This window comes from Tympanuchus pallidicinctus, unplaced genomic scaffold (assembly GCF_026119805.1).
Source record: "Tympanuchus pallidicinctus isolate F22 unplaced genomic scaffold, pur_lepc_1.0 scaffold22, whole genome shotgun sequence".
In the NCBI taxonomy this organism is placed as follows: Eukaryota; Metazoa; Chordata; class Aves; order Galliformes; family Phasianidae; genus Tympanuchus; species Tympanuchus pallidicinctus.
The window spans coordinates 17,140,677-17,160,873 of record NW_026294739.1 but is presented as its reverse complement, the minus strand read 5'-3'; the positions used below and the strand labels follow the sequence as shown (position 1 = coordinate 17,160,873).

At 45.5% G+C, this 20,197-nt stretch overlaps 1 protein-coding gene across 2 annotated transcripts in view; it reads right to left on the bottom strand.

The window, feature by feature from the left end:
- TBL1XR1 (TBL1X/Y related 1) overlaps positions 1-20,197 on the bottom strand; it is a 380,885-nt gene that overhangs the window by 153,301 nt on the left and 207,387 nt on the right. For both annotated transcript variants that reach the window (XM_052686536.1, XM_052686537.1), the window contains exon 4: positions 4,608-4,796. The gene's annotated coding sequence lies outside the window, so the exon portion shown is untranslated. The remainder of the gene's footprint in view (positions 1-4,607; positions 4,797-20,197) is intronic.

The window sequence follows — 20,197 nt, the reverse complement described above, 5'->3', positions numbered from 1 at the left end:
TATCATGCCTTGTGAAAACAGAGCCCGGAGAGAGAAGAGCAACGCTTCCATTTGCAAAGAGGGAGGAAAAAGCCAGATAAAAGATATGCACTTTTCCTCCAAGACAGACTGCTAAATAGGCTCTTCTTGCTCACTGAGGTTCAGTAATGCAAGTTGACAGCATATTAAGGTTATTTCAGGTTCTTGTGTCTCCCAGGGTCATAAGCCTTCTGCTATGCATATTAATCCATCTTAGCATTCCTCCGAGTAGCTACGTAAGTAGGGCAATCGGTTTAGCATGAACCCTTTCCATTTACAGCGTAGCTTGGAGGAGAAACCTCCTAATTAACAGAATACCCACAGAAAATACAGAGAGATTTTAATATCGTGGCGACATGGCACAACCTCCTGCTATTACAGAAAGACAAACCCGCGCTGGAAATATTTTGGGGCCAAGCGGTGAGCGCAACCCAACAGCAGTGCTGTGCTGGGTGCTCCCACGCAGCCCTGGGGGTCGGCACACCTGAATGCATTCACTTGTGTTCACAGGTCATGGCAGCCCTGCCATCTTCCCTGCACTGTTTAGGTGACATCTGTGAATGTTGAAAATAAAAGTACTCATTTAGAGCCCAATGGGTTCAATCCTCTATTCTTACACCATGTTCAGGGTGACTCAGGACCAGCTTCCAGATTATCTGGCTGAGCCTACAACCATTTCTCTGGTGCTGGAGAGAGGGTGAGAAGGGCTGTTGCAGCAACGGAATAATGGGTGGCCTTAAATCTGGCTCCAACCGATGCTCACAACCATCCCTGATCTCAGTGCAAGCACCTGGTCTGCATGTGGGCCACTGTTCCAGCACATCCCAGCCAGGCAGTAGCCAAAGGCCACTGGAGGCTCTGCGGAGAGAAGGCTTCTCCAAGAGAGAACACCTAGGGGAAAATTTCCTAAGAACTATTTTGTTTGCATGGAGCAGGGTAAAACCAAATTCAGATATGGACTTCTGACTGTCTTCTCTTGCCACAGGGCCAAAAAGGACAGAAAATGAAGATTATCTTATTTAGGAAAGCTCTGTTAATATTTTGCCTTTCTTCCATTCTGAGGAAACCGAACGACAAAATTCTATCATCTGTAAAATATGAATTTAATTGGTTTTACTAGCAATCTGTGAATTCATAGCATAACTGCTATGACTTCAAACCAGTGAGCAAAGAATGAATGTCTCAAGAAAGAAAATGCCACTCAGCCAATGCAGTAAGTAAAACAATAAATGACTGCACATTTAGATCAATCAATATGGCAATTACACAAAATATTACTGTTACTGTAATTAGGGATGACAAATTCCCCAAAAGGATAAAACATAGGAAAATTATAAAACATCAGTGAGAATCAAGCTAACAACCAGTGAGAGCAGCTGGTAGCACTTAGTGCTTCAGCATCCCATGGGGCTTCAACCAAAGGTCACAGCAACAATCTGAGCACCCCTAAGATGGACGCATGTACTCTGTGGTACATGCTGTCAAATGGAGGGTATGGGTAGGAGGTGCTCCCAGTGCAGGTGTGAAGCAAAAGCTCACCTTCTTTGTCTTTTGTTTGAGCTTCATCTACGTGTTGATGGAAAATCTCCTATGCAGTGTGAGTGCTTACAGCTCGAATTTGTTACTGCACATCACTGAGATATCATCACAGCATGTGCTCCTAATCTCATCAAGGAGGGCTGAAACGTTTTAGCTTAAACCTCTTCTTTGGAGGTTTGCACAGCATCCCCACAGATGTGCAATCCCATCGGATGGGCTGGAACCCAAGGGGCTGCCCCAGGCACTCAGCACCTCCTGCCTCTTTGACATCTGATTTCTCCAGCCACTATTTTCATTCTTTTTTTTTTCCTTCACTAGGCAATGTAGAGCATTGAGAAGCTGCTATACAAAAGGCTTGAGGGCCTGAGGATTGGCTGTTGTGGGAGCACACAGCCGGCAGCCATCCCTGCCCCACCTGTGGCAGCTACGAGTTGGGTGGCCACTGATGTAAATCATCCCAGGCCTGTATGTGGGTCTATTTATTTTAACACTGCAGAGTTTGTTCCTTCTCCAGACAGTATGTAAGGGTGAAGTGCCAGAATCTGCACTGATGTATAGCTCTCACCCTCAGATTTATAATACAGCAAAAGCATAAGTCAGGATAGAAGACTGAGAAGGATCTGGACCATGCTTCTGCCTGTGCTGTGTTTAATTTACAAGAGAGATGGAAATCACAGAACACATCTGCCCTCTTATAGTTTGGCTTTCCTGCAAGATTCAGTCTTTGGTTCATCTTTTGCTCCTTGGGGCCAGTGTGGCCAAAGGGAGACGCAGTGGAGTGAAGCTTTGTGCCTCTGTCCTCTGGCAGAACAGCACTGAGCTACCAAATAGGAATTACACTTTTCTACACGTTGGGAGATTGACATTCATTCTCCTCTTCCCATACCTCGATTTATTCCCTTCCCACCCCAAGGCACTGCTTCTTTTTGCTCCAGCCTGCTTGAACTCTTGAAGTACTCAGCCTTGGGACTGAAGTCATCATCCAGATGAGAGAGACATTTTGTCTCCCCAGACAGGCTGATGAAACATCCTTAATGCGGTCACCTGTGTGTGAGGGACAGCCCAGCCAGCCTGGCTACAGGGCTTCTAGGTGCAGGAGCAAACCCACACACATACAACCAGCTTTTCAGATACGGTAGGAAAGCCATTAAGCTTTGTGTGGTTATGCAAGCTGATACAAATGCCTTATTAATTAGAAAATCAATCACACTGTCCAGCTGATTGATGTTAATCCTACATCAAGAGAGGGGAACAATGGTATAATCAAGACGAGATCATTTCTTCCCATTACAGGGAAAGGGACAAGGCTGCGTTTCAAAGCGATTCTGCGGTGATGAGCTGCCAGGAGATGCATCATGTGCTAAGGGCTCTTTTAAGATGTGGCACATAACTGTGATCAATAATGCTCAAATTTATACTGGATCTTGAATTTAAGGAAATTTTATATGAAGATTAGAGGAAATTATAATATGATCAGAGGGGATCACAGAGAAGGAGAGCTGTAATTATCCAAGGGCAGACTTAATAAATAGGGAAGAGCCCAAACCCTGAGAAATCAGAAGACAGCAAGAATATGTTAAGGGTGGGGAAAGCTTTTCATGGCATCCAGCTAATGCTTCAGAACTATAAAGTAATTTATTTTAAAAAAAATTGATAACAGTTCAAAAGTCTAATGTTAGGCAAGCATAGAACAACAGTTAAAGGACCAAACCAGTTTTTCACCTGATCTGCATTGTTGGCGGCCAGTCCTAACACTCAGGGACTGGTAGCAAACAGCCCCAGCAACTGTGGGGCTCCCAAGGCAGTGTGCCCAGCCAAGAATTTTGAAAAATGCAGACAAGAATAAAACTAAATGATTGGAAGATGACTGGAATATAGCCCCTTCAACACGAGTCTGCCTTTGCAAGAAGCAAACGCTCATATGTTGTTTTGGTTCCAGGCTAATTGTTGTATAGCATATTCTATATAACATAAGACAAAGCCCCAAGGCTTGTAAGCCAAGTAAAATGCATATTACAGCACTGACAGCTGAAGGCTCCATGCAACTTTAATCAAGGGGGGTGCGATGTATGCATGAGACAAATGAGTAGAGCAGCTCCATTAGGAGTGAGCCCTCGAAACGCAGCCTGACGAATAGGCTGGAACACGGCTACGAAAATGTTCACCTTGACCAACCTAGACTAAGGATATTCATGTTTGAGGAAGGCATTCACAGTCATTGTGTGCCAATGACATTTAGCATTTCTGCAACAGCTTATGGAAATGCTCCACGCTCCAGTTGCTGTTCCCTTTCTTTCCCATCTTTATCACTGTCTGTGGTACAGGAGCACGGGGAAAATTCAGTGAGGATTTGGGCTGCGCTGGGCTACAAACACCCAGGTAACCTCTGCCCTGAAGAGTGACCGCTCTAAATAGGCACAGTGATCAAAAGGAGGAGCAGAACAGGAAAACAACTGAAAGAAAATAGAAGAGCTTGAAAATAGAACTCTACAGTCAGGCTTCCATCGGATGCAAGTAGGAGTCATTCATAGTAAAAAAGCCAGCTAATTTAGGGAGGAGAAGAGCTGAAAATGCCTGATACACAGAGTGGGAAACTGGCTCATCAAGAGGTGGTTACTTTTGCATGCTGAGCTCTGATGAATTTGCTGAAAGAGCTTCACAAATGCCCCAGGAGACACAGGAGTTTTGCAATGATTCCTGCTGGCTGCTATGGTCCTGCCTCATTTTCTCCATGCAAGCAGGCGCTCCATGTGTCCTGGGATCAAACGCACAGTGGCTCCCCATGCTGCTCCATGTGCTGTGCACACTACAGCTGAGACATTTGCAGTTTCATAACTCAAGAATTCAGAAATAGATATAAATTCACACGTTCCACCACAAACAGATGGTGCCTTTGGCTGCCTCTCGCTGCGTTCCTCGAAGGTAGCACTGGTTGCAGGCATCAATCTTTCTACAACAATTTCTGCTTGCAGGGGTTTGTGGGTTTGTTTTTGTTTCCCATTCATATTTCACACTGCAGAGGCTGAATGAACACGTGAGGAATTACTGACCTGTTTCCTGTGCCAGGAGGTGCAATAACAGCTGGAGATGGCCAGGAAACAAAGTTCTGGCTTTTGGTACTCTGACGTTCAGGAGGACTGGTGGCAGCAAAGTAGATACTAAGCTTGTACCCAGACTTGTTGGCTATCCTGAAGCTCTGAGGATGAGGAAATAGGGGATTCTTCCAAAGCTACTTCTTTCTGCAAAGGAAAAAAAAGAAAGAAAGAAAAAGTAAATGGCTAATGAAAAACTTCTGCTACCCCTGCTGATGCACAGGACATGGCTATATTCTGGAGGCAGCAATATCTGAGCAGGTTGTGTGGGTCCTCCTTAGTCCACAGCTGTAAAGATGTATTGCCTGTGGGGGGGAGCAGCTCAGGGGAACGGCCCTTCTGCACACTTAGGTTCAATTCCAGCAGAAAAGCTCATTCACAAGGAAATGGTATCTGGGAATGTGCCCACAGGGAGAACTTGCAGCAGTTTCCAGGTTTGAGCGAAGCTGCCCCAAGGGGGCTGTGGGTCTGCTCAGCATCTCAGCCGCCTGCAGCTTCCATGGATGTCTGCTGTGTCCTCATGCCACCCTTGTCAGCTGTGTCACTGGTTCCTCTTCACATGAAATTCATACCAAGACAACTCATTTCTCACTGTATCTCCTCCTTGCTTAATCTGCATGGGTGCACCAAGCAGTGTCTGGGGCAAGTGGAAGATTTGCAGAGGCAGAACTGGTAGCATTCATAAAACCACATAATCATTAAGGTTGAAAAAGACCACAGACATCATCTAGTCCAACTGTCAACCCATCTCCACCATGCCTTCTAAACCTTGCCCCTAATTCAGGGGCTTATTATGTAAAGGGAGCACCTGCCACTTGGACCACTAGGAGAAACACTGCCAAATGGTGAAAAAAATCTGTGGAGGCTGTCATATAACAACTATGGATTCCTTTAGCGTCTGAGCTGACAGTGAATTTATTGGGAAGGAAATGAAGGAGAGATGGCAAGAGGCATGAGCGACCGAGCAATAATGCACAAGGGAAGCAGCTCCAGTTATTTCTCAGCCATCACTCAGAAAGGGAAGGTAGGCAGCTCTTCAAGCAGCCTGTTTAATGCTGGCACCGTGCAGTAACAGGAAGCTTGCCAGCATATTTCATTAAAATACCTTTCCATCCGTTAATAATCATTCTCTGTGCTTTAATAGCACTTCCCCTCCAAGATTTCCAAGTGAACCCATAAATGTCAACTCAACCTTGAGAGAGGAGTATTCTTAGAGCGATTTTATACTTGGGTAAAGGGAAGGGCAGAGAGACGTCTCACCAAGGCCCTGCACCGCAGCACTACTGCACGAAGCCAGATAACCGAGTGACTGCACAGGGAAGTCCTGAGCCAGGAACCAAATCCAGGACTGGCAACTCTCATTCACAGCTTTTCCCCTTCTAATAAAACTTTCCACAGACTTTGCACATGAGATGTTATATGCCAAATTCCAGGAATCAGTTAATTGAAAACAAATGCACTGCATGACCAGGAAAAGTGTATTTACAAAGGCACTGCTGCTACCATTGCCCTACCACCAACCTGGTGCAGCTGGATGGCTGAAACCAGAACAGCACATTGGCTCCCTGTTAGCCCACTGATTTTGAAGGAAGTTTTCTATGGTCAGGACAGTTGGTTCAGCAAAGCAGCACTGAATACCATAATTCCTAAGCCAGAAAAATGGCCTTCAGTGATTTTTGAATATGGTCAAGTCAAAGACATTTCTGGGTAACTGGAAATTTTCCTGTTGATGAAACAAGTACTCATGTACCCATACACTACATTTTGCTTATTTGTAATTACTAAGAATAGAGGAAAAAGCTATTCATCTGCTTGAAATAGAGAAACTTCTGCTGTGCATTTCAAACAGGAATTGCTTATGGTAAGTATTGCTGTCAGCATCACCAGCCCTTTCAAAGAGAACACGTCAAGGGTTTCTCTGGGACCATGCAGTTACTGCGCTTTTTTTTTTCTGGGATGTGGTCTGATACCAGGTTCCTTCCTCACAATGGGCTGTGTCCCAGTTTTCTTCAGAACTAAAGGCCCTGGAGCTCCCCAGGTGCACAAGGAAATGAGTGACAGCAATAAAAATGGTAACAATAGTGACAGTAAGTGGTGGATCAAAATCTTAATCCTAGAGAGTAATGGAATGCAATATGCACTTGACCCTACAGTGGTGTTCTCCTAAGAACCCAAGGCTATTGACGGTGCAGGGCAGAGCAATTCCTCCATGGAAATACTCCAGTCACTGTGACAAAAGTGTCATAACCTCGATCTAGAACAGCCTGCACAGTGCAGAGTGTTTCACAATCACATTTCGTTATGGTTCTGTCCCAGCCTGTCAGGAAACACTGATGTGTTCTCTGCACTCAGAGGCAGGTAAGTGGGAAACCACACATATTTCTGGTAAAGCTGGGTGTAATCCCATATCAAAATAAGCTTCTGATGTTTTAATATTTTGAATTATTTTCCCGATTAAAAAAAAAAAAAGAACAAAAAAACAATAATCAGCAAAGCCACAAATGCATCGTGACATTTTGTCTGTCCTTCCCTGGGGCTGAGTGGGCTCTACTGGAAACTGCCACAGCATTATCTCATAATATGACACCGCCGTAGGATGCAGCCTTTGCTAACAGCCTGGCGCCCGGCACAAAGTGTCTCTGAGGTCGAGCTGTAAGGGGGTGGAAAATCAGGTTTTGAGGGCAGTAGGTGAAAATGCCACAGCGACACGTGTTAAGGAGCAGTTTCTGTATATCCTGAATGAGATGGAGTCCCAGGAGACAAGAGGACATAGACAAGAATCAGTTCCTCACAGTGCCGATGCCCAGTCCATCTGCCAGCCCGCTGCTTGACCCAAGCCATTCTCACACCTGTGCTCGTGTTTCTCAGCCAGGCAGAGAAAAGAGAGGAAAAGATATGATGATTTTCCTTCTTTTGAGACCAGCAGAGGGGAGCAGCCCCTTCTATATCATCATCATGAAAAGTGGTCACTGTGCCCTGGCCAGGCTCTGGCACTACAAGAACACCTGGTGCCAAGTGATGGGCAAATGTTGAGAAATTCTCCCACATAAAAAATCATTATGAGCAAACAGCCTCATAAACAGAGCATGGTAAATCAGGTTAGTTGGGTGGGGAGTTGGGGCAAGGCTCTGCCTTGGCTGGTGCAGACAGAGGGCTCAGCACAAGGAGAACACATCAGTGCAGCCAGAATGAATAGAATCACAAAATCATAGAAGCGAAAAAGTTGGAAAAGACATTTCAGATCACCTAGTCCAACCACCAACCCATCCCCACCATCTCATAACCACATTCCTCAGTGCCACATCTCCTGGTTCTTGAACACCTCCGGGAACGGTGAATCCACCACTCCCTTGGCAGTCTGTGCCAATGCCTCAGCATTCTTTCTGAGAAGGAATTTTTCCTAACATCCAACCTGAACCTTCCCTGCTGCAACTTGAAGCCCTTATCTCTCATCCTGGTACTAACAGCCCAACGTGCAGGAGCAGGAGCGGCTCATCATACAAGTGTCAGTGGCACTATCTTTAGTTTTATTTGCTAACGAGTGGCAATTTGCTGCAGGTTGTAAAAGAGGAGTGGGAACAGTTCCTGCTTGGGGAGAGAGCGGGAGCTGAGCCTGGCACGCTGTGAACCCTTGTGCAAATGTGCACACTGATACAGGCACTGAGCTGCCCAGCTCACAGGAAGACTTGAAGTCACTGTTTGTGAAGGCAGGAAACCCCAGGCACAAGCAAAATGTTGTGATTTTTACCCATTCCAGTTAGTAGATGATATTCTGAATGTTCAATAAGTAAATAAATAGAAGCACTGTCACAATGGGTGTTAATGAGCACCCAGCCCTTTTTAGGCCCTGAGATAAAAGGCTGTAAGTGCAGAGTGTTAGGGCTGATAGCTCTATTACGCAGAAGATAAGCAGTGTCCATGAACTGGCATCTCTGTGTGGAGCTGCAGGCAAAACAAGCACTAACAACCACTGGGACTTGCACCTGCTATCTTCTGTGAGAAAACCATGGGCAGAGTGAAGCTGAAACACCCAGTGAAAGGTGGAATCTCTCCACATGTCTGTGTTTCAGCTCCAGTTGTATTCTTCCGTAGCTCTTACATTTAATTTAGGCTAATTAACGTGTTCACAGATCTAGTTGCAGATGTATAGGCTTAGTGCCACCAGCATTGCTGTGGGATCACAGACATGGTGGAGGAGTGGGACCGGGCTGCGGCTGCCCACAGGGCTGCACAGAGCCTGCACTGCAGCCCTGCATTCTGATTTCTTTGCAAAATCCATGATTTTCCCTCCTCCATTCACTGCTTATGGAAATTAATTTAAAAATATTATGCAATTAAAAGAAAATAATGTTTTCCTTCCCTTGGCATAGAGAGCTTTCTTCTGAGCAGAAGGGAGGGGTTTCTGAACACATCTTTCCTTTTTAGGGAGTTGAATGGAGGCTCCTATCCTTTCATGTTTTAATTAATTTTTGCATAGTTGCTTCATTAATTGATATTTATGTATTGCTTGTGCATAAATTCTGGAAACAGTGCGTAAGAGGATGTTCTCATTACAGCTCTACAAGGGCTTGGCCAATGCTGGAATATTAATAAAGGCAGACGAATGGAAGAGCACAGCTCGCTTCCCTGCATCTGAGGCTCCGGTCGTGGGTGACGCCATCAGGCAACAGATGCTGTATGAAAGGCATCTTTGTGTGCTGGGGGAGCACCACGCCTGTGCAGGTCAGTGCCAAGCCATCAGCAGCACTGCTGAGGATAGTGCACATGGTACTGCGTTCTGCAGGTCCTACAAAATCCAGCGTGCACAAAGAGCATCTTTGCATGTATGTCTGCCATGCTTTATGGAGGGTGCTGTTAAAAAAAAAGAAATGGGGTATTTGCAGAAGCAGACATTCTGAGACTTACTATAAAATCATAGAATCACAGAATCACTAAGGTTGGAAAAGACAACAGAGAACAAGTCCAACTGTCAACCTATCCCCATCATGCACACACGTCCCTGAGTGCTGCATCTGCCCTTTTACTGAACAGTCCATGGGCAGTGACTCAACCACCTCCCTGGGCAGCCTGTGCCAGCACCTGACCACTCTTTCAGAGAAACTGTTCCTAGTATCCAGCCTATGCCTTCCCTGGTGCAATGTGAGGCCATTCCCTCTTGTCCTATCATTAATTACCTGGCAGAAGAGGCTGACTTGCACCCCGCTACAACCTTAGCAAAGCCCGCTTCATCATCACACATCATACAGGCCAGCACACAGCCTGATACCTCCCAGCACTGCCTGCCCCCCGTGGCAGTGGGGGCCCCCAGCAGTGCCATGCCCCCCCCCAGCATGGGCTGAAGACGCTCAGGGCAGTGGCCATGCTCCTGCACTGAGCCCTATGTGCCTCTCAGCACTGACCAGGCTCTGGGCTGGCGTTTTGCTGGCAACTCCCAGCTGAAAACTTCTCCCCATGCTCTCCAAAGGCATGCAGCTGCTTAGAGGGGCGAGTTATGATCTGCCCAATGAGCTGTTGTTATCTGAGATTTTATTAATCATTTACTGCGTTTTATGAGGTTAGTCACCTGCATCGTCTCTGTGCTGACACAATAATTTACCCCAACAAGGATGAAGAATAAAATAAAAGATCATTTACTGGCAGCTCACAGTGCTCTTATCGGGTTACAAAGGCAGTAGGTGAAGAGAGATTTCTGCTGGGGAACACAAAGGCACGGCAGGGCACAGCCAAAAGGGTATTGCTGAAGATTGGGTTTATATCAAAGCAAGCGATAATCAATTATTCAGGGAGCTGGAGCTGAACTATCCTTCCCCATAGGTCTGCGAGCTTCTCACTGGCTCAGCTGTGGTAAGGGCTACGCAGAGGTCAGCAGGCCACAGGAGGACACAAATATTGAGCTCATCATGTAAATACAAGAAGTATTAGAAAGCACAGAACGAGCTCAGCCTCCACTCTAGGTGCCCGTTAGTCACAAGGTCAGCTGTGGGGCTGTCCCATGGCTCTGCACCTCATGAGAAACCCAGGAGGCTGCACAGAGCTCCCCTCCAGGAGCAAATGAGAGCGGTGCACATAGCAGCTCTCATGGTGCAGCCCCTCGTCGCAGGGCCCTGGGAGCCTCCTGCTGTGTCCTCTGCACTCAAGCCTCCTCAGAAACATTTTTCAAAATAATTGCCTGGATAAATTTGTTGGTAAGCAGCAGCACGGCACAGCGAGTTTTTATAACTCTCTCTGATTATTTACAGCTGCTGGTAGACCACTCCTAAGGCCATTACTTACCACAAGTCTCCTAATGTAATGCTTCCAAGGTAAGAAAGCATGTCCTTGGTGGGCTGGGGGCTGCCAGCCCCTGGTTGTGCAGCATCTCCAGCATCACCCGGGGCCAGGCATTGTCCGGCGTGCAGGAGAAACATGCTAACACAGCAAACAGCCCCCCTGAAAGCACTGATAAACAAATATGCAGAAGTCACGTATTTTGCAAGGGTAGAGCCTTCCTAGCAATAATTAGCTTCTAAACATACCCCTGTCCTGTATAATAAATGAACAGCACAGTAAATGTTATGAGAATAATTCATTATTCATCACAAATAACAAGTGGAGGGAATAATTTACCAGGCACTAACCTCTGAAAGGGGCCCACTCTGTCAGAGCCACACAGGGACGTGGCACCAGGCTTCTTTATGCCAGCCCCACAGGCCCTGGGTTGGGTGGTGTACCATATCACAATCCAAGCTCCTGTCACCTTTTGTGCTGCTTTGGCATCCCTGCAGAAATGCAACCTATCCTGCTGCCCTGCATCCCCAAAGCTCATAGTACCAGGCCAGTCCTCTGCAGGATGTAACTGCTTTGCAGAGCCCCCACTTCCCCCAGAGACCTGAGAGCCCTCAAAGCCCTTTCAGGGGCACAACTGTGGACTCATTCCTGTTTTATGTCTGCTGATTGTTATTTGTTTACTGCTCTTCATTCTCTTGTGTCCCTGGTGCTCCAGATGACAGACAACACATAAATCACTGCAGTGAAGCACAGCGAGTAGGGAAGAAGTGTATAAATGTATGTGCGTATGCTGGAGGATCAGGAGTGTTAGGGGATCCTTTGCTTATCCACTGCCATCAGACACACAGCACAGTGTGCTCAGGGATCTGCTGGATCCCCAGCTGCTAGGGACAACCGAGACCTCAGGAAAGGGATCCCCAAAAAATCACTGCAGATGCCAAGCTCATCAGCTGTCCCCTGCACATTGCTGCCATGTGTGATTTGTTTCTTTAAAGAACCCTAAGTTCATGTGTGCAGTTATTAGACCTGAATATGAGAACTAAAATTCAGCATCCTGTTTTTAGGCAGTTATTTTTATTCTAACCTCTCACCTATAATATTGTTCCTGGATGTGAGCAGGCTCCAAGTCATAAAGGATAGTTAAAAGTATCTGCCCATTACACAGTAACTGCCCTCATGTGAGCTTAGTTTGGTATGTTTTCCAGTGGTTCCAAGCTTTGCTAAACTTGTATTTTTGAGACTATTTTTGAATAATGACTTCCATAACATAATCAAGATAATGCCAACAAACTGCCTTCTGATCTCCAGCATCTCAAAATATCCACAAACCTGCTGACTAACTGGGTATATCTGGGGCTCTGTGGATTTTACAGCCCCGAATTAACGACAAAGAGGGGATTTATTTTTAAGTCAGTGTGAACTCATGAAACTGGGGTGCGTGCTGACAGCAGCTCCAAAGAACACAACAGTGCTGTGCTGGAGCACTGACGTCACAGCGAGCGCAGCAGCACCTGGCAGCCTTGCTGGCATTGACCCTTCTGCTGTGGGTCAAAGGGAAGTTTATCAACACTTCGACCCTTTTAATTGGCAACACACCTTCCCAGGCTCTATCGGTCAGCCTTGATGCCTAACCAGCTCCCTTGTGAGGAATTTGAATTTGGCACGCTTGCACGAGACATAATGTGGTAACAGAGGTAGCTCTATATGCATGGCAATTTTTAGAGCTGAGTGACATTTTTCAAATGGATGAGTTCACTGAAAAATGCAGGAACCAACAGTATTGGTGAAAAAAATTAGAAAGTGTACAAATGTTTCATTTGAACATGTCAAAAGAAATGGTTTGGAGGAGCGGAGACATTTTGTTTCAACAGCATCAAAACAAAATATTTTGACTTATTGTTTTGAAACAAGCTTTGTTGTTTAAAAACTGACCTATATTTTAGAAAAGTTGGGTTTTTTTTGTTTTTTGGTTTTTTTTTTAACCAACATTATATAGCAGAACAAAGAGCATTTCTTTTCCTATTAAGGAAAATGCTTAGTTTTATTCATTCTCTCCATTATTTTGTTGTTTGTTGGTTTGGACTTGACAACCAAACTGAACAATCCATATCCATCTCTCTCCTTCTCTGTTAGCATCCATGTAGCATCTCCTGTTGCTAAAGAAAAGCATCACTTCCATTTGGAGATGCATGCCTTCTGTTACTCAACATCCTCATCTTCTCCGTGCAGATGGGGGCTGCTGGGACGGACCTCTCCCCGTCTTGCACAGCAGTGGCACATGGGGTGCAGGCATGGGTGACCTGGTGGCCTTGGCACAGGATACAGACGTGTCCCACAGCCGCCCCCCATGCCTGACTGCACCTGGGCTTGCCCCCGCCAGGCACTGCCCTTATCAGGCTGTTATTTAACAGCACAAGTTAATGAACAGCTCTGTGCTCTGCCAGCAAAATGAGCCTTCACTGGCGTTTATCTCCTGATCACGCGCCAAGGGAGCAGCAGAACAAAGCAGAATTTGTTGTGTCCTATTGCTCACTACCTGAAAAGCACGATAAAGCTCAGCCATGCAGCCACACTGCTTTCCAATGGCAGCTTAATCTGCCTTTTGCCTCCCTTGCACCTGTGAGTTTCAGCTTTTAAAATAGAACCATGGGGCTGGCTCTGCTCATGGAAAGCTTGCTGCCTGCCCCTGGTGCTCTCCATTGATTTGCCCATATTTTGGCACCCATCAGCAGCGCTCGTCCCAGAGCAAGGACCCCCTGTAGCCATCAGACACCTCCCTGTGCTCAATGCCCTGAGGACCATGAGAACCAAAGGAACTCATGCTGGGAGCTCTACTAAGGGCGCAGCTCCCAGAGAAGCCACCTGGATCCTTGGGGCTATACTCACACATAGCAAATGTCTGATCGGATGGGTTTTGGTATTTAACAAACCCAAGGATAGTTCACAGGTGTGTGACAAAGGGCTAAGAGCTGTCTGCACTGTTCACATCCCTGCTACCTGAGCACTCATGGAAAAACATCATGATCAACGGAGCAGGAGCAAGATTTCAGTCTATTCTTCATCAGTAGATACTGACACTCCTGATGTTCAATCAGAATGCTTTTTGGATCTTGGCTTCCTCATCTAATTTGATTAAAAGTCGTTCTGCCCAAGGTCTAGCTGGACACCAGCCACTGCCTTGTTGTGGTTCCTACAGCCCCCCCACCACAGAAGAACACCCAGCATTTTTTTTCCTTGATCTCAGCATCCCTTCGGGAGTTTGCTGTAAGATTCTGGATTGTGAGAAATTTCTAAGAACCATCAGTTTCCTAGGGGTCGTTCTCATGCCCTGTGTGACACAGGAACCTTCAGCCGCCTATTCCTAGGCTCTGCAGTTAGACCAGTGAGCCCGAAATCAATGCTTATCTCAGCGTTCTGCCCAGAGTTGTGGTTAGCAGCGTCTTCTGTTTCATTCACTCGTGCCTTCAGCAGCTATTTCTGCCCATGCCCTTTTCATCCCAACCCCCTCCTCTAACCGCCCCGGGCAGCTGGAGCAGTGCCACCTCTGCAGAGACCCAGGGCACGCACGGCTGCTCTACAAAGTCCTTCTCCAGGACAACCCAATTCAAAAGCCATTTCCAGCTCTATTATTAGTCTCAGCCCAGGGCAATCATACTACGGTCTCTGGTGCAGCCAGCCCTGCCTGTCACTGCTGCTCAATGCGCTCAGCTTTCCTTCCAGTTTAAGGTTAACAAAAATTAAATTTGTGCGGCCAAATATAGGCAGAGATTTCATTCCCATAATGAGGCCCTGTCTGCATTATTAAATCCCGGCCTCTTTCATGTGAAACACAAAATATATCCGTCATAGATTAAAAAAGAATATAATAATATTCCACTGGATTATGTACCCTGGGAAAAGAGGGAGTGTAAGTTTTCTGCTGCAGTCACAGCAGTAAGCAATGAGCAGCATCCAGGAGTGACCCCTCACTGCTATGCTATGTTAGCAAACAAGCAGTACAAATTTCTCTGCAGTGCTGGGAGAGAATAAAAACCTGGAGAAAAAAAAAATAAAAACCACCAGTTTTTGTTTGTTTGTTTTTTAACACGTTTGGGGCTTTATGAACAGACAACAGACATCTGTCATCAGATCTGCCAGTGCCGATGTGTTTGTGGAGGCTGCATTAATAACGATGGCTATTTCTAAACTCTTTAGATTGTGTTCTAAGGATTTTGGTGCTGGCAAGTCTGCCTTAACACTAAATGCTTTGAAAGGGAGCAGAATTGCCCCTGGTTTGCAGCATCTCAGCATGCACTCAGGTAACCTTAAACTCCACCCACATGCACACGACCAGTCATATAACATCACTTTTAGGGCACACAATGTCTTTCAGTAGTAATGACTAAAACGTGGCTAACTCAAAGACATTGGGAAGTTTTAAACATGGTGCTTTTACCAGATTTTTACCTAGAGCATCAGACACATGAGGTTCCTGGGAGAGTTACAGCTACGGGGCAGCGCGCAGGCCGAAACACAACATTTCTGTCTTATCTCTTCAGTGCCTTTCCTTCAAAATTACATCGAGTTTTGGAATTCCCCCTCCAAGTGCTGTGCCTGCACTTCTGGCAGTGGCTGTACCTCTGTGGCTCCATCCCAGAAGGGTGCTGCAGACAAGCGTTAGAGCTGCACAAATGTTTCCAAATGCAACCAAAGTGCTACTCTATTTCCCCGCTTCTCTGATGTTAGAAATAAATATTGGCAGTGCTTATTTAGAGAGTTTTGGAGCATTTCAGAGCATGTCAGCAGCATGCTATCTCTCAGACTGAGGGAGCTTGCAATTCTCTCTGGGGACTGAACAGTGCAGGCTTGGAAAGCCAATTTAAAAAAGAAAGAAGAAGAAACTAAAGCTCTGCATGCAACACCTGCAGCAACCACTTCCATCACTGGAAGATTTTTTTTTTTGCACACTCTGACTAATCCTATATGTAAAAACTCCTTAATCTTCTTCTCTTTGATGGCATGTTTTGCTCTCACCCAGAGAACAAATTCTAATATCTAAATTTCCTGAATTACCTCGTTTAATCATTCTCTACTTCTTATCTTTCCTGTCTTGACTCCCTTCTTACAAGTCTTGATTTGCTACTCGTAAGAATTACTGCAGTGTACAAATTGTTTCTATTTGTATCTGCATGTGAAGTTGGTTGTGAGATGCCTTGGGAAAATTAGCTTTAAAAATATCATATGAAAATAAACAACATTGCATTCTCCATCAGGGAAAGCTAATCTGGCTTACTGTCAATACATTTTCCACCTTGGGAGATTTTATTTTTTTCTTTCTCTTTTTTTTTTTTTTTTCCCCTTTTCTCTTATCTGTGCATCATTTAGATTATTACTTTTTTTTTTTTTTTTTAAATTATTATTATTATTTTTTCCATGGGAATCTCTCCAACAGTGGAACTAAAAGGTCATAATTTGATGGAATACAGTGATGGTGACGCTGGCTAAAATCTGCACACACTGTTCCCTTCCGTTAATGTTACTGAGATAGCAGGGTGCTGGAGAAAATGGATGACCTACTTTTATCCTCTGCATTAGAGATACATTTCACAAGGTGGGAAGAGTGTTTTGAATGTGTATGCAAAACCCAAAGTCTGCTTTAGAGCTGCGCCAATGGCAACCCCACGACTTCCATTAATACCGCTATAGGTCAATTCAGAATTACAGAGTGAAGATAAGGGAGAAACCACAAATATCTGTGTGTCTGCAGCACAGCCCCACCCTGCCATTCTTGGCCAATTCTGCTATGAAATGGCATTCAGTCATCCTCAACTGCTTTTAATTACATTAGCAGTGTTGTTGTAGCTGTTACGGTCGAAGGATATGACTGAGGCAAGATTTATGCAGAGAAGCAATACCACTGGTTGGACCAAATGATGCACTGATAGGCTTTTGGCAAATAAATCTGAAAAAGAGCTTGTGTGCCTGAAAATGCACCTGCTTTTTCTCAACAAATATCAGTTTGTTATAGTAAAAGGCATTACCTCTCCCTGCAGACTTTCTCTCATTTAATTATATTAGCATTAAAAACAGGTGAACCAAATTGCCTAAGGTAATTTGTTTTGTTCCCAGACTGCGGTGCTGCCTCCAACTGGAGCATCCCGATTCCCAACTGCTCTCAAAGAGTGAGGACACCAGGTTGCAGTTATTACTGCACACATATTAACAAATTGATGAAAAATAACAGAAAAAGCACAAATCACCAGACTCTGGGTTTTGAAAGGAGCTTTGCCAAGGAGAGAAAAGGCCAATGCTCAGAAGGCTGTGGCTACCAGCAGCCATGGAGCTGCCCTTGTCAGCATCTGGGGATACCAGGTTTGGTCCAAGGAACCAGCTTCTGCATCTCCACCTAGCTCCAGCATTGTTTGCATGCTGACCCATTTCCCTGCCTGGAAGAATCCCAAAGCAGAAGCCCCAAAACACTTGAGCTCCTTGTCTTCCAGTTCAGCGTGAAGCTAGAAGCATCCAAAATTTTTAGCCAAACTAATTTCTTACCACGTTTCCAGCCAAGTTGCACAGACTCAAGAGAATCCATGAATTATAGATAAGCAGCCAGGCTTTTTTCTCCTTAATTTTGTTTCTAATTACAAATGGCCAAACATAATATATGGAGTCATCAGTTGGTAGAAACAACAGTGAGAATATGATGTAGTGGGATCAGTGCTTAGATATTGGTTGGATATTTTGAAAGGTTGGATATTAGGAAAAAAACCTTCTCAGAAAAAGTGGTCAGGCATTGGAACAGACTGCCCAAGGAGGGGGTGGTGTCACCGTCCCTGGAGGTGCTCAAGAACTGCAGAGATGTGGCACTGAGGGACGCAGTCATTGAGCACGGTGGGGATGGGTTGATGGTTGGACTTGGTGATCTTAGAGGTCTATCCTAACCTTAATGATTCTATGATTCTAAATGACGATGAGAAGTAAAAGCATTCAGTGCCTGGACAAAATTTAAGCTCCTTGGCCAGAAAAATGAATAAAATTTTCAATGCTTCTCTGTTCCCTGGCTACGCAGCATTTAATGTTGTGTTTGACATTAAACACTGCAGGATGGCTTTGTTTCGGTCACACACAAAGTGGTCTCCTCAAGAGTGGGGATTTTATTTAATGCAGAATTTGCAAACTGAAAGGATACATCTTTTGTATGCTTTCTCCCTCTGAGGATTTTTTTAAAGGAATATATTTGTTTCACAGTTTCAGAATGTATATTTGCTCTAAGTGCTCGCTCCCCCACTCCTTCTCCCCAACTTGTTTACTGAAGGAATAAAAACTTGACCTTGACTTTAAGGTCTCTGGTTTTCCAGACTGTACAGTCAGCAGAGAGCAAGGGGAAAAATCAATGTGAACCACATTAGACAAGGTGAAGGGTAATACGTAAGTGCTGGGAACTCGTTCTGGAAATGGAAACGACTGAGGTAATTGGTAAGGGAAAGCATATCCCACTGATGCATCCATCTCCTGTGGCTAAAACCCCACTTCTCCTTCCTTCCCCCTGCCTTTCCCCCAGTGCTCAACACACCTTTGGGGCCATCAGAAGATGGGAACACCCTACACGCAACACAGACCAAGTGATGGAGACCCTGGCATAAGTTCTGGCCGTGTCCCCAGCCCCCAGCTCTGTCCTCGCACTGACTCTGGGTGTCACAGAGCTCCAATAAAACAACACATCACAAGAATCAACAAGACAGGTGAGAAAGGACAGCTCAGCAGATAAACACGGTTCTGCTAATAAGGATGTCAGCAATTGCCAACTGCGATGGATAAGATTGCATTTGTCACCAGTGGCCTCACAAAGCCCGCTCCTGCTCCTTCCCATCCTGCATTAGGAGACAGGCACAGCCGTTTCCCTGCCATGTCCCAGTTCCTGGGGTGAAATCCTGTCTGGAGCACTGTCAGGATGCTGAGGTCAGGGAGCCAGACCTCACCACCGGGTGAGCCCTTCCAGGGGCTGTATGGTCTGGCGTGCTTCAGCTTTGGTTCAGTGAGCTGAAATACCACTGAAATGTCCTCAGCAATCACAGCAGGCTGTTAATATGTGTCTGTATGAAATCCTTAATTAATTAGATGGCATTAGAGATCCAGTTGTGCTGTCAAAATAGCCCAAAAGTACTGTTTTAAAAAGGAAATTAATATTTAATAGGAAAAAATGCAATAGCTCTCCGAAGCCTTAATTAAATGCATATACCTTTATGGCTCTTGCTAGCACTTTATTCGTCACTGAGGGAATGGCATCATAGGGGTTTCTGCAACACAGGGTGTGCCCGGAAGCACAGCCATACATCAGGCTTTTCTTCAGAGCCCCATTCCACTCTTAAACAAGGAACTGTCATAAGGCTTTGGGAATAATACCTGCCCGTGCCTTGCAAACAGCCTGCTGGAGGAAGGAGATGGCACCAGGCAGAGAGCAGCTGCACAGTTATGGAACCAGCAGCCCACCCACACCTCAGACATATGGGACCATTTGGGGTCAGCTCCCAGCCACAGCAAACGCTGGTCCTGAGCAGGGAACGGCTCCACGCAAAGAGACTGCGCTGCCAGTGCACCTGCAGGTGCAAAGAGCTGACTTGCAGTAGGAATGGCCATTCATCACGTGAATTAGTCCTGCATATGTACATCCTCATTTGCAAGTAATCCATACATTTCATCAGATAATTCCCCTTTTATGCAAAGGCAAGTTAAGAAGAAGCAAGCTGAAGTGAGCCAGGCTGAAGCCTTGTAGCAGGACGTGTGGTTGTGAAGAATGCAGTGCAGGGTAATGTGAGAAGCCAGCTGGTAACGTTTCGTCACTTTTTCCAGGGTGGAAGAATTTATAGACCCTATCTTCAACACAAATCATCTCTATTAGCTTCTCCTGCTTTTAAAATTGGGTTCTGCTAGCCTTTATTTATCATGCTTTCCCAGGACCACACAAATTAAAAAAAAATATGCATGGTAGTTGCTTTTCTATTTAAGCACATAAAAATGCATGCAATGTCTAGCACTAAGAGTTTCGGCCACGGTCTTAAATGGACTTCTCCATTTTTCATGTCATCTCACAGTCAGCCCATAGGAACCACTGGGAACAATTTTGGAGCTATAGAGTCCTCTTTGCAGTCAAATTGAAAAACCCTTAATTTGGAAGCTCTTGAAGGTGGGGATTGACTTTTGCTCATGTTTTATACAGCACCTGGCACAGCTCAGTCCCGGAGGAGCAGCACTGGGCTCCAGGTACAACCCTGGTGGTACAGGGCTTGCAGGGGCTCCAGATT